This window comes from Camellia sinensis, chromosome 15 (assembly GCF_055761805.1).
Source record: "Camellia sinensis isolate YWXY chromosome 15, ASM5576180v1, whole genome shotgun sequence".
Taxonomy (NCBI): Eukaryota; Viridiplantae; Streptophyta; class Magnoliopsida; order Ericales; family Theaceae; genus Camellia; species Camellia sinensis.
In genome coordinates this window covers 133112261-133125815 of record NC_138975.1, presented here as the reverse complement: position 1 = coordinate 133125815, position 13555 = coordinate 133112261, and the positions used below count along the sequence as shown (strand labels likewise).

At 31.5% G+C, this 13555-nt stretch overlaps 1 pseudogene across 1 annotated transcript; it reads right to left on the bottom strand.

The window, feature by feature from the left end:
• Nucleotides 1-1074: 1074 nt before the first annotated feature.
• LOC114282094 (lysM domain-containing GPI-anchored protein 1-like) lies at nucleotides 1075-8224 on the bottom strand (annotated as a pseudogene). Its single transcript, XR_014356346.1, has 5 exons — nucleotides 7717-8224; nucleotides 4908-5063; nucleotides 2960-3074; nucleotides 2615-2776; nucleotides 1075-1436 (listed from the first exon to the last, which is right to left on the bottom strand). The product of XR_014356346.1 is annotated as a lysM domain-containing GPI-anchored protein 1-like (transcript).
• Nucleotides 8225-13555: the final 5331 nt, after the last annotated feature.

The window sequence follows — 13555 nt, the reverse complement described above, 5'->3', positions numbered from 1 at the left end:
TTTTGCAACTACTTTCTCTACTTTTGGTTGATTTTCATTTCTTTTTATTTAAAAAACTTATTATTATAATTATTTTATAAGGAATGGATTCCCTTCAATTCAAGGTTGGACTGGAGGGATATTGTTGACGCCTATAAAACCCATCATGAGTCTAATTTTAACAATTTGAATAGCCCATTTTGTATGCAGATCTTATAGTAAAAAACTTAAATTGATTTGATATTCATAATTATATGATTTTATTATATTGTTCTTTAAAAAATAACATAATTTTACAAATAGACTATTCATTTAAAAAAATTATAAATATAATAAAATTATTTGCTATAAATATCAAATTAATCTGATTTTTTTATAAATAATCTACACACAACTCTACAAAATAAATAGTCAAAGTAGGACGTGTAATGGCCCCATAGGCCTAAACAGTATCATTTTAGGTTGTGTTTAAATTATGAATTCACCTAAATAATCATAATTCAACAATTAAAGAAGCTCAACCCTTCTCATATTGGGGAATAAATAAATAATTTAACAACGAGCCTGGGGAATAAATGCAGGAATTTACCTTGACCTCCCAAATAAAAATGTACAAGGATGGGCAAGTGAGCTAACCGAGTTGATTCTCTTGTGACTTGTAAGTTTGGAACTACTTAAAATAGTTTTTTTTTTAAATAATAAAAAAAAAAACTCACTTTTAAAAAATATCTTCTCTCTATTTTTTTATACTTCTTTTCGTTAAAAATTGGAAAGTCAATTAAAACAGCTAGTAATGTCTAAAAATATTAAATTGAAAGATTGTTTAATTATTAAATAGATCACATTAAACTAATGACAATAAACCATGACTCATTGTAAAATACACATCTTTTGTTAATTATGATATTTGCGGTATTAATTATTATAAATATTATAATTAAATCATTTTTAATTATAATTAAAAAAAAATAATGAGTTATAACCAAACAACACATAAGGTATAACTAAATATATTTTCGATCATAACTAAAATATATAATCACAATAAATCATAACTAATATCACAATGAGTTACAACCAAATCATAACTAGCAACATAATAAATCATAACAAAATACTAGAAAAATCATAACTAGCACATATGCCACACACTTCATGTGTGTATTATAAAATTTCCCTAATGTCATAGAGTGAAGAAGAGTTGCATCAGAATATCAAAGGAGAGGCAATCTCAAGAAGCAATAAGCCAAAACATGAAGCATCATTAAGCAACCTTCTCTTCCTAGAACTAATTTTATTGTGTGTACTTGAAGCTTCAGATGTATTAATCACCATGGGTGGATCAGAAACTGGAGATGGAGACGATTCGGTTGGCGGTAACATGAAAAATGGGAGTGCAGAATGATCAAATGAAGTTGGTGAAGGAGATGGTGAAGCTATGGCATGACTCTTATTCCCTGCATGATTAGAATTAGTTAGAATTGGATAGGATTGAAAGAACAAAATGTTAAGATCATGTGGAAGTTCATAAATTAGTTAGTTACCTGAGCAGTGAATGTTAGAAGAATTTACTAAGCTGAAGAGGGGGGGTGAAGAAAATTCAATTAGAATTGCAACAAATAATAAGAAAAATATCAAAATATTTACTTGGTCTAGTGCCCTCTTTATTGATGTATTTTCTTATGTTTTTACATTTGATTTTCATCAATAAAATTCTTTTTGCTGTCTAGGGCATCATTTTCTTTGGAAGCTTATTCCCATTGCCCTGTTGTGGTCTATATGGAAAGCAAGGAATAATTGTGTGTTCAATGGGTGCCAACCAAATTTTGCTGAGATTGGGGAACTTGTTAAGCTTAGTCCCGGTGATTTACTTATGTAAATTCGCTATTTTAGTTATAATTGTGTATCAGTTTTATTTTTGGAATTTCTTGTTTCGTTAATTTTTCATGTTTTATTAATTTACTACCTTTAAAAAATTGAATTGAAATCAATGGACGAAATAGTTTATCCGCTCTCCTCAAAGAGATTTTTTTAATTTTTTTTTAAATGAACCATTTTGTCCATATTTTTGTCCAATTGCTTATTGTATGATGTCTACTAGAATAAATTGACACAAACCGAAAAATTCAAGAGCAAATTTGAGGTACTTAAAATTGTATGGACAAAATTGATACAAGAGACAAATTACAAGAAATATGGGTATAGTTTGCGGAAATTCATTTTAGGAAAAATTACCCAAAAAAACCCAAGATTTGAGCACTGTAATAAAATAAATCCAAAATTTTTAATTTTGTCAATTTAAACTTTAATTTTTTAATTTATTTTCAATTTAGATCATTTGTCTATTTCTGTTAAGTAAAACTAATAAAAAAATGTTATCTTAGTCTTTAAACTCAATGAAAATTTGTATCTTAGTTATTTTCTGTGCACCTACAATCACTATAATTAATGACTAATATACCATTTTCTAGTCAGTTTTACTTTAAAAAAATAGGTAAATAGTTTAAATTAAAAACAAATAAAAAGATTAGATTTTAAATTGACGAAATTAAAAATTAAAAATTTATTTATGAAAAATAGCCTGAAAATAACTTACCCATTTCTTTAACATTGATACTAAATAGTTGTTATTTACCTATTGTAAATTTTGTGCTTGAAATGGCCACGATAAACACACGAAGTGACATTGCAACCAAAGGGAGTTTGATTTTGAAGAGTGTCACCAGTAAAAAGATTGGAACCTTTGCACTGTAAATGAGAGCAAGAATCCATGATACCTGAAGGTGAACATTGCAACCTGAGATTATCAACATCATAAAACAAAGTAACAGTTTTAATAACTTATCAAAACTTGATTTGGTAACAGTTATTCAACTTGTATAGAAATCAATTACAGAATTAGACACAATCATTCCATAAATGTGAGACCCCATCTCATGTAAGATGATTGTGTCCAATTCTGTGATCAATTTTTGCCAACCTGAGATCGGTTTGAAGACAGCTGCATTTGATGCAGTTGTTGGCAGTTAAAGCATAGGAGCCATTTGGAACAATGAGACTCTCATTGTACCCTCTTAAATTTGCTGATCAACATGCTGCACTAGCACAGGAGGTGATGATTCCATTAGAGAAATTTACACTTAAAACCATGGTATATATAAAGCTAATATCACATAATTAATGCAAGAAAAATGTGAACAGATTTATTTATCATAAGACACATAAGACACAAATGTAGGGAGATCCATATTAGTAAAGCATAACGATGTAGAGTATTTGGTCATATAATTTATAAAACTCATAGACAAATAAAGTAAAGACAAAAGGCACTAGTAGACGCAAGATGAGAAGTGCTCACAATAACATAGAATTTGGTCGGGGCACGGAAAATGATGTGGCAATAAATATCTATCGCTTTGCCATGGCTTACGATGAATTTCGGACAAATTACAATGTTTGAACTTTCAATTTTGCGGTTTTATTATTTTTTAAAATAATTGATTTGCCTATAATTTGGTCTAAACCAATCCAATTGGGGCTAGGCATTTTTCTAGAAATATATATCTATATATATATATATATATTTCATTATAGTTTCGAGTTAAAATCTTTATATTTTTGATAATTTTCGTAATTTATTTAATTTAGGTTTGATTAGCAAGTATTTTTTTCTCAATTTATTTCTTAGTTCAATTGAGACTTCGTTATATTATAAATAAATATTATAAGCCTTTTACATTGAAAATAATTAGAATATTAAAATTTAAATTTATAAATTCAAAATTCAAAAGTTATTTTATTACAATAATCAAATTCTTTTATATATATATATATAATTTTTCCAAAATTTATTTACATTTAACATTACACGTAATGTAAAGCATAGAGTGCAACGAGGGTTCCGAGAATTAGGGGTGCAACTCGGTCGGGTTGGAAGGTTATCCAAGCCCAGCCCAAGTTGTGCTGAGACCTGCCCAAGCCCACCCAAACCCGAATTGTAACCCGAGGTTGTTTGCCCAAGCCCGACCCGAGTTAAACTCGAATTGTCCAAGTTGCCCAAATTACCCGAATTGTAAATGAATTTTTAGTTTTTTTTTTGCAGCTACATTATTAAATTATTAAATTTGACTCTATTTACAATTTTTTTTATTTATAGAAAATCATTAATACCATCAAAATAAATAATTTATATAATGTAAGAGAGATGTCATTATAGTAGTCCTTACAATTTATGAGTGAAAATAAAACGAAAAAAAAAAAGTAAGATTTTATGTTGTTTGTATATATAATATATATTCAATATGATTTAATGATACAAATTACTTTAATATCATGTAATGGCTAATAATTTATATATATATTTAATATTTTTATATATCTATATATATAAAATTCGGGCTTCGGGTTGCTCGGGTTGTTTAACATCTTTGCCCAAGCCCGCCCAAATTTAATTCGGGCTTCTGAATTTTTGCCCAAACTCGTACCAAATTTGAAAATATTTTGTCCAAGGCCTAAAAAAATTCGGGCTAGGCTTGGGTTGATCCCGCCCAAGTAGTGGGGTGGAGGCTAAGTAAATGTTAAATCATCATATTCCTTTATATGTAATCATAAATGTTAAAATAGGTAATCATATTCCTGTCATATCAAAATAAATGTTAAATCATCATATTCCTTTATATGTAATCATAAATGATGAACAATCATTGTTTAAAGGGTAATTCTTACTATTAAAAATTTAATAGGACTTGAAAATCTAAAAAATCTTAGTTAGAACTTAATGAAATATAAGTTTATAAATTAGAACTTGTGTCTAAATGTCCCTTATTTTATAATTTCAAAATTGTCAATAACACATTATTGATCATTTTTCTAAAGGAGGCCACTTTAAAATGTAACAAAGATTGCCAAATCAATGAGCTACTACTAACCAGATATAGGAATGGCTAGAATGTCTCCCAAAGCCACCTCAGATTGGTTGAGGAGGCCGTTAACCTCCTCCAACCCATGAACCGTTGTCCGATACGTCGCCTCAATACTCTCCAAATCTTCCCATCTCTCCACCAGATACGACATATATACTGCTGCTCCACCACTACTGTAACAATCCCAACCTATGATTTACTTTAATCTTTGATTAAGAATGTCTAATAAGTAATTAAGAGGAAATTCTGAGTTAATTGCATGTGAATTGTGTTATTTGTGTTTGTATCTATCTGTCATAGAAATATCTATCTGTGTTTCTGTTCTGTTTTTCGAATTGAAGGCCTTATCGACGTCCGAATATGAAATCAACTACGTATATATGTTATTTGGAATTTTTAGGATTTTATGGTAGATTTAATTAAAATTCGATTCAGACCCAATTAATTAGAATAAACTATTCCTAATTAACTATCTTTAACTCAAATAAATTAAGGCAACCTAATTAAGCCTATATAAGGCACAATTGACTGTAGCTTATGTTAGACACAAGCATTTCATCCACTTCTTGAACTCAAAAACGTGAGAGTGAGAGTGAGAGTGAGAGTGAGAGAGAGAGAGAGAGAGAGAGGCCTAGAAAGAGTTGAATTCAAGAAAAGAAAGAAGAATTGTAGAGAATTGAAGGGTTTGGACTTAGAGACTCAAGGATTAAGCCTTTATAGCTCACTTTGGAAAACCTAGGTACGAATTCTACCATTAGATTATATAATTATGATATCGAGGATATGAATTCTAGAGAATTAAGTTGAGTAATGCAAGAATGGAGCTTGTGATAGAGGAAGGAAGATCATTTCATGCATGCATGCATTTTCATTATATTTTGAGTTTGAATTTCAAACAAATCTCACGTGCATGTGTTTATCTTGGCTTTGTTTTAAGGGCTTATCAAGTTTCTCATCATTTTACCTCATTTAATCATGTTTTGGAAAGTTAGAATTCATGACATTACATGCAAGTTATGTTCTCTAAACTTCAAGTTTGGTTTTGGTGTAATTGACAAAGCTTTTAGGCTTGATTTTGTGAAATGGTGTAATTCATCATGTTCTTTGGGTTTCTCAATGTTTTACTAAGTTTTCGCCCAAAAGGATGTGTTTTGATGCCTTGAAAATGGATTTTGAACTTGAATCAACAATTTGGAAATTCTAGAATTTGCATCATTCGCTCAAGCAGTGAAGTCTTCGCTTGAGCGGAGAATGCAAGCTCCTAGTACTTTTGCAAAGTTTGGGAATTGGTTTGAGCAGTAGAACTTACGCTCGAGCAACCACCCTTATTTTTTACCCTCCACTCGAGCGACCTAAGTTGCACTCAAGCGTAAAATGAGAGCTCCTAGAAATTTTATAGACTCTTGCAGACCGCTCGAGCATAGGAAATTGAGGTCGAGTGGAGACCCTATTTACTCAGTTTTTGGCTTGAGCGTTCGTCGAGCGAAAAAATCATGCAACCACTACTTTTGCAGACTTTGTAGACCGCTCGAGCGACTGATGTTGTGCTCAAGCGAACTGTTCTGTTTTTGAAATTTGTGCTCCAAAGTATATTTTGACATTCTCATTGCATCCTAAACATTCCTAAGACCTATTTAAGACATAATAATGAGGATAAGAGCTAGGAACACACATCATAAAAAAGGAATATTTGTGACATGTGTGTTCAATATGTATCCGTTCTGTGTTTATGTAGGTCATGTGTCGTAGGTTATTTGGTTATCTGCTCTGTTTGTCTGCTTTATCTGCTCTGTCTGTCTGCTATTAGAGCCTACTGAGTAATAATTTTTTAAAGCTATGTTCAATTTATAAGTATTTTCTGAATGATATAAGCTGATCTATTTTCTGAAATATTATTTTTTGTATGAATAAATGGTTATCCAATATTTCTGAAATGTACTCGCGGCATCATTAGCTTCAGATGACATCTGTTATCTGTTCTATTACGTCCCAATTATGGGCCAACAGTACGTCTCATGAGCCAACTGTTATGGATCCTTCTATATATGTCCCATTTATGGGTCAACTGTACGTCTCATGAGCCAACTATACCGTCTCTATGTACGTGAGTCAACTATATGCCTTTATGACCGTCCCTTTATAGGTCAATTGTTTCTGTTAGTGCTAATGGATGTACCACGTACAACTCACCGTAAATTCTGATTATGAATATGATTTTTATTCCATTTCTGTTACGAATACTGATTTCTGAATAAGAATACGAATCCACTTCTGTTATGAGCTAAATTCTATTTTTTGTATATGTTATGGACAACATTCATTAAATCCTTTACTCTGTTATTATTCACTGGGCCTCAGCTCACTGTATTATTTATGTATCTAGGTGATCAAGCGCGTAACCAGGCTCAGTGATGATTGCCTAGAATTCTATTTTGTCGACTAACCTTTGTGCCTCCTGAAGAGGTTCCGAAAAAAGCCATGTGATCGTGTTTTGTGAACTAAGTTTAAGACTTTGTTTTCTTTTGTGAAATTTGAACAAGTTTCTGTTTGTATACTAGGCTAAGTCCCATTTTGCTTTTATCTATATATGTGAGTGACGTAAGACTAATGTAAATATGACGTCACATGTTGGTATATAAAGTCTTAAATTGATCTGTTCTATGTATGTCTACACAACTCTATAGATGTTGTATTTTGTATAATTACTTCCACTAGCCCCTTAATTATATGTTATATTGCACAGACACCTTCGGTAATCCAAGGATTATTGGCCGGTTACGATGCTAAACCTATAGAGACGAGTTTGGGTCGTGACAACCACCATTACGGTTGTCAAAACGTGAACACGGCAACAAAACCACCATCATCTCCCCAATCCCACCACCACCATTAACACTCATTAACTTCTTTCCACTAACAAGATCGCCATAGCTTTGGGATACAGAATCCCAAGTGTCTGTTGAGTGGACGGTGTAGACGGTCAATACTGACCGTCTTAACCCGTCTACGCACGAGCACGTAATGGGTATTTTGAGAAGAGATTTATGAGGGAGAATTTGGTTAGAGGACCATGGTTTTGTGGAGTCAATGTTGTTGAAGGCTAAGATATCAAAAATGTTAACTTGGAAAAGGTATGCCACATCGGAGAGCTTCGAGGCCCATGGAAACCGGTAAGAGAGGAGAAAAGGACATGAATTTGAAGAATTTTGGCAAGTTTCAATCATGGATTTTGCATATGTTTTTAGGGAAGAAATTAAAAATGGAGAGGAGAGAATGAACAGGAAGAAGTAGAGATGTGTCGAGGTTTTAGTCACATATTTCATTTCTGATCATATGCTAAAATGGAAGACTTCCGGTAGCCAACTATAGTAGGATAAAAGTGGGTGATTATAATTTGCGTTTTATAATATCCCAAAATAGTCTTATTGTTGAACTAATTGAGCTAGCTCAATCACCTATTTTTATGCATTCTCCATTTGGAGCATGTTTGATTGAGTGGATTAGAGCATGGGATTGGGATTATTAATCCGTGGGCCCAATTATCCTATGTTTGTTTTAACATTTTGATTTAGGATTATTAATCCAATGGATAATTAATTCAACAAATTTGTAGGATTATTAGTAATGGGGTAGGGGTGGGATTATTAATCCAATGGATATTAATCCAATTGGATAGTGAATACCACACTAATTTAATAGGATTATTAATACTTCACTATTAATCTTGTGAATCAAACATGACCTTGGAGGTTAGGGGTGATAGGGACTGATTATTTTTCCCTTTTCGAATCTATTTAATTTTTTTTTTTTTTCCTGTTATAGAGATCTTTATTAGCTCAGATTTTTAAAGTTGAAAATCTCAACTTCTTGGTAAAATTAACTCATAATCGGAGTGATTTGTTATGGGATCTTCAGTAATCTAAACCATTCATCTTATACAATTAATTGGGAAAATTATCTATACAAAAAATCAAATGCATTTAATATCAATTGTCATACAATTAGATCATTTTAATTTAGGGTCCAGCTTCTCTCAAGTTGAGATCAAGACTGGACCCGTCCAGTTCGGCCCATGGGGCCATTTTTTTGGGCCCGTTTTGATAATCCGAACCGTTCAATATGTAGAACTCGTCGAGTACTACATGCCTGTAAAAAATCACGTTGATCGGATATCAATAGCTATGTGATCAAGTCAGTTTTGTATAAAAAAAAATGGACGGTGAAAAAATTAACAGTTGATAAAAAACTGTTTTGTTCACATAGCTATCGATATCTAATCAACGTGATTTTTTACAAGCATATAGTACTCGACGAGTTCTACATATTGAACGGTTCGGATTATCAAAATGGGACCCGTGGTGGGCCCCCACGAGCCCAACAGCACGGTCCAGTCCGATCTTGAACTGGACCAAAGCCACTGCCTTAATTTATACGGCCTATATATTTTTAAGAGTAAACTGGCCATTTGTTATAATATATATGTGATTTAATCATGTGATTACTTATGTCTAATCAATTTAATTTTTTGTATTTATATTCTTCTTAACTTGTCATGTAAGATGAACAGTTCAGATTGTTGACATGTAACATATTAGTCACATGATGTGCCAACTTCATTTATAAAATTGAGATTTTTAACTTTAGCAAATCCAAACTCTTGCGAATATATATTGTTGGACTTTTTTCTATGGATGTAGTGTGTTGGTGTTGAGCTTATGAATATGTATTATTAATTTTTAGTGTTTGTTGATATTGGACTTGCACATATGTATTGCTAAACTTTCTTAAGTAGTTGATTGTTGAGTTTTACTATTATTATCTTGATATTTGTAAAATATTATAGTCTTTTTTAAATAAAATAAAAAAAGAAAAAGATAAAAAACATACTAGTGTAGATAAGCATAGGGTTGAGTTTGAACTTGTTGCAACTTGTTTGTCATTTATTTGATTCAAGGATTGAATAGGAGGACAAGAAATTCCAATACATTAACTCATAACATTTGGCAAGGATGTGGAAAAACATGGTCCACATGATGCATCTCAATATGTTTATGAGCATGGGGTACACACCTAATGAAAGAATGTGACATGTTTGTTATTGCTCTACTACAGCCTAAAATACAGGGTTTTTTTTTTTGGCAGTGTTTGCGTTTCACCACTATCTGTAATTACTAGCATAAAAAAAAAAAAAACAAACAAACAAACAAACAAAATAAAAAAATTAACCATTAATTTTATGCTCTGTTTGTTTTAACGATTTTTTTTTTTTTTTGGTTCCCATCAAGAAATGTTTTCCTATATATGTATTAGTGGTGGTGGCTGTGGCACTACGATGGGGTGGAGGTGAAAGTGGTGATGTTGGGGTGGTGGTGGAGGTGGCGGCGACGGTGATGGTGGTGGAAGTGATGGTATTGTAGTAAAATTAATAAAATTTTAGTCTTAAAACAAAAAAATAAAAATAATTCTGCCACAATAATACGAAATGTCAAAAAATATTTTTAAAAAAATGTGTTCTGCCAAAACAATTGAGGTGTTATACGTATATAAATATCTCCTAATTACAAAACATATTTTTAAAAAAATACATAGTAAAATATTTGAGGTATTAATTTGGGCCATACAGTATACTTTATGTAACCTAGTGTTTATGGCCCAAGCATTATTAATTCATAACATCGGGGGACAAGTGAAAGTCAAATCAAATTTAAAAGGTAAATTTTTTTATTAAAAAAATTATTCAGCTCCGCTACACAGCTCAAATCCTCATTAGCTCGAGTGGTCCAAATTTTTTTTTTTCACTCAAATTCTGTTGTTGTACTCTTTCTCTTCCCCCTATATTCTCTCTCTCTCTCTCTCTCTCTCTCATCAGTGTCCTTTTCCTTCTTCTTCTTCTTCTTCTTCTTCTTCCTCTGTTCTCTCTCTCTCTCAGTCTCTCTCTCATCACTGTCTTCAATCTTCTTCATCTTCTCTCCCTCTCATCACATACATATATACATACATACATACAGATTCAAATAAAATTAAATATATGTAAAATAAGTTAAAAATTATCAAAAATTAAGCATCAAAAGTCCCAAACCAAACCAAACCCTACCCTACCCACAAATCCATGAGATGATGCAACCTTGCGCTAAATTTGCACCATCTACCCAATCTTCTCCTCCACCATCATTCTTTTCATTAGGTCATTGATTCTAACATTCAATGGTTGTTTTGGGTCTTTGTATTTCATATACTCTGCTTCTTCTGTAATACTAACCCACAAGCTTAAAAACACCACCACAAACCCAATCATGATGGGTATTGAAAATCTTCCCATTTCGGTATCTCAAATCAACTATCTCTTTGCTTTCAAATCTGAAAAATCATAGCACAACCACAAAGTCTGTAAGTTCAAATGAGAGAGAGAGAGAGAGAGCAACTAATCACAAAATAAGGCAAGGCAATGATGTTCCGAATAACAAGTCATTGAAGTCCATATCCAAAGAGACCCATTGAAGTCCAAATCTTCTCCTTCTCCTTCTTTTCTCCTTTTCTTCTTCTTCTTCTTCTTCAATTTGTTTCGGAGAAAAAACAGAGGGGGAAGAGAGGAAAAAAATGGGGGGAAAAAAAAATCGTTTTGGGCAATCGAGCCATTCGGGGCCAAAGGGGTTTCGAGCTATAAAACATTTCTCAAAATTATTTATCATCAATTAATTATTTTTCTTCATATTAATCTTTTTACTCACAAAAAAATACTAAGTTTTTAAAGAATTTTTTAAACACATTACCTTTTTTTAATTTGAACTATGCTAGTCCAATTGATTCAGCTAATTGAAGAGCTAGGCAAAAATATCATTCAAATTAAAAAAAACAAATCCTTCTTGCTATATGTGACGACACTATACTGAATATTATGGCCCAACTGATTCAACTAGTTAGACGTTTTTTTGGACCACTTTGACAGTAACAACTCAGTGTGGGTTTGAGAAGTGATTGTTTGATTAAAATATAAAGTGAAAAAAATTAATATATTTAAAAATTAATTTTTAATTTTTTATAAAAAAAATGTGTAAAAATAGAGTAAATGAGAAAAAAAAAATCTTTTATTTTTTTATATGAGTTGATTTTTTTAAAAAAAAAATTTAGTAAAATTATAACTTTTTTTTACTGAAATAACTTTTTTCTAAACAAGTCATATATCTGTCTTTCTCTATACATATTTCTCGTGATTTGGACCACATTGACAGTTCTACGAAATTGACACCTTTCTTTGTTGGACCTCAAGTATCAAATTCACTATCATCAGCACCACTAACCACCATAACTTTATCCTCCTACGGGGCTTTCAACTTTGGCAATTCTATTTGACTTGATAATTGGTCCTACATAATTTTGTTTTTATATATGAAAATATGAATCTGTTTTTATAGAAATGGAGGAGTGTATTTCAAATATTGATTTTTATTAAAATACGATATTTATAATGAAAGTTATGATAATTTAGCATTTTACTGTAAAAAAATAATCAACATGACAATTAAGCCTCCATTTAGGAAGTGGGTTGACTTTTTGACTTTTTTGGTTATTTTAGTCTGGGCTAAAAAGCTTGATTTGGGAAGAATTTTTTGATTTTTTAACTTTTTTTTAAAAAAAATAATGTAATGATTATGAATTAGATGTGATTTTTATTTGTTTGTTTGTTAAAATGACCTATTTTATTTTTTATAACTATTTTAATTTCAAAATCACTTGTCAAGACACCACCTAAGTAACATTGTTACAAGCCTAATTGAATATTTGTTGGAATTTATCATTTAAGAGAGAGAGAGAGAGACACGTAAGCTATCAAGAATCAAATTTAATAAAACCTGACAAGTAAACAAAAAAGGGAGACATGAGACATCACGTACCACAAGACTGTCCCATATGATTTGTCACCAATAATCCCTAATAAGAATTCTATCGCTTCACCGCTTAAAAATATGCATATCTTTTTAGTAAAAAAAAAAAAAAGTGAATCGCTCAATTTATTGTAAGAGGTGGCCAATGGAGCCTAGGCAATTAGGCCTCGTTTGAGAACAGATTATTTTGATAATTTTTTTAACTTTTTATAAAAAGATGTGCAGAAAAGTAAATAAGTGATGTGACTAGTTTTAGTTGACTTTTTAACTAAAATAATCAATCCCCAAACGATGCCTTAGTTGGCTTCTTCACTTGCTTAGGCTTAGAGCCAACTCTGCTCTATTAGTAAGGTTTCATTATTTTATGTTTTTTTGCCATTCAAATACAAAATGAGGGAACAAAAAAGTGAAACTAAAGAGAAAGAAAAAATGAAAAATGCATGAGACCCCAGTGGGGGTGCTGAGGTCTCTTCTCATTGGTCTAATTTTTTTTTTTTTTTTTTTGATTTTCAGCCAATGGCAGCCCCCCACGTGGCACTGGGGTCACTGGAAGTCCCTAGCAGAGCCCAAAAAAAATAGAGCACAAACTCAAAGCAACCTATAAAAAACAAAAAAAGACTAAAGCAAATGAACACCCTCCATATCAAAGGCCACATGTTAGCAAATTGGAGCATTTTTGTCAATTCACATAAAATTTTAGGAACTCATTGGATGCTCGTAAATACGTTCACATAATTTGATAAGGAATTTGTGAGAAAACAGTTAGAGACA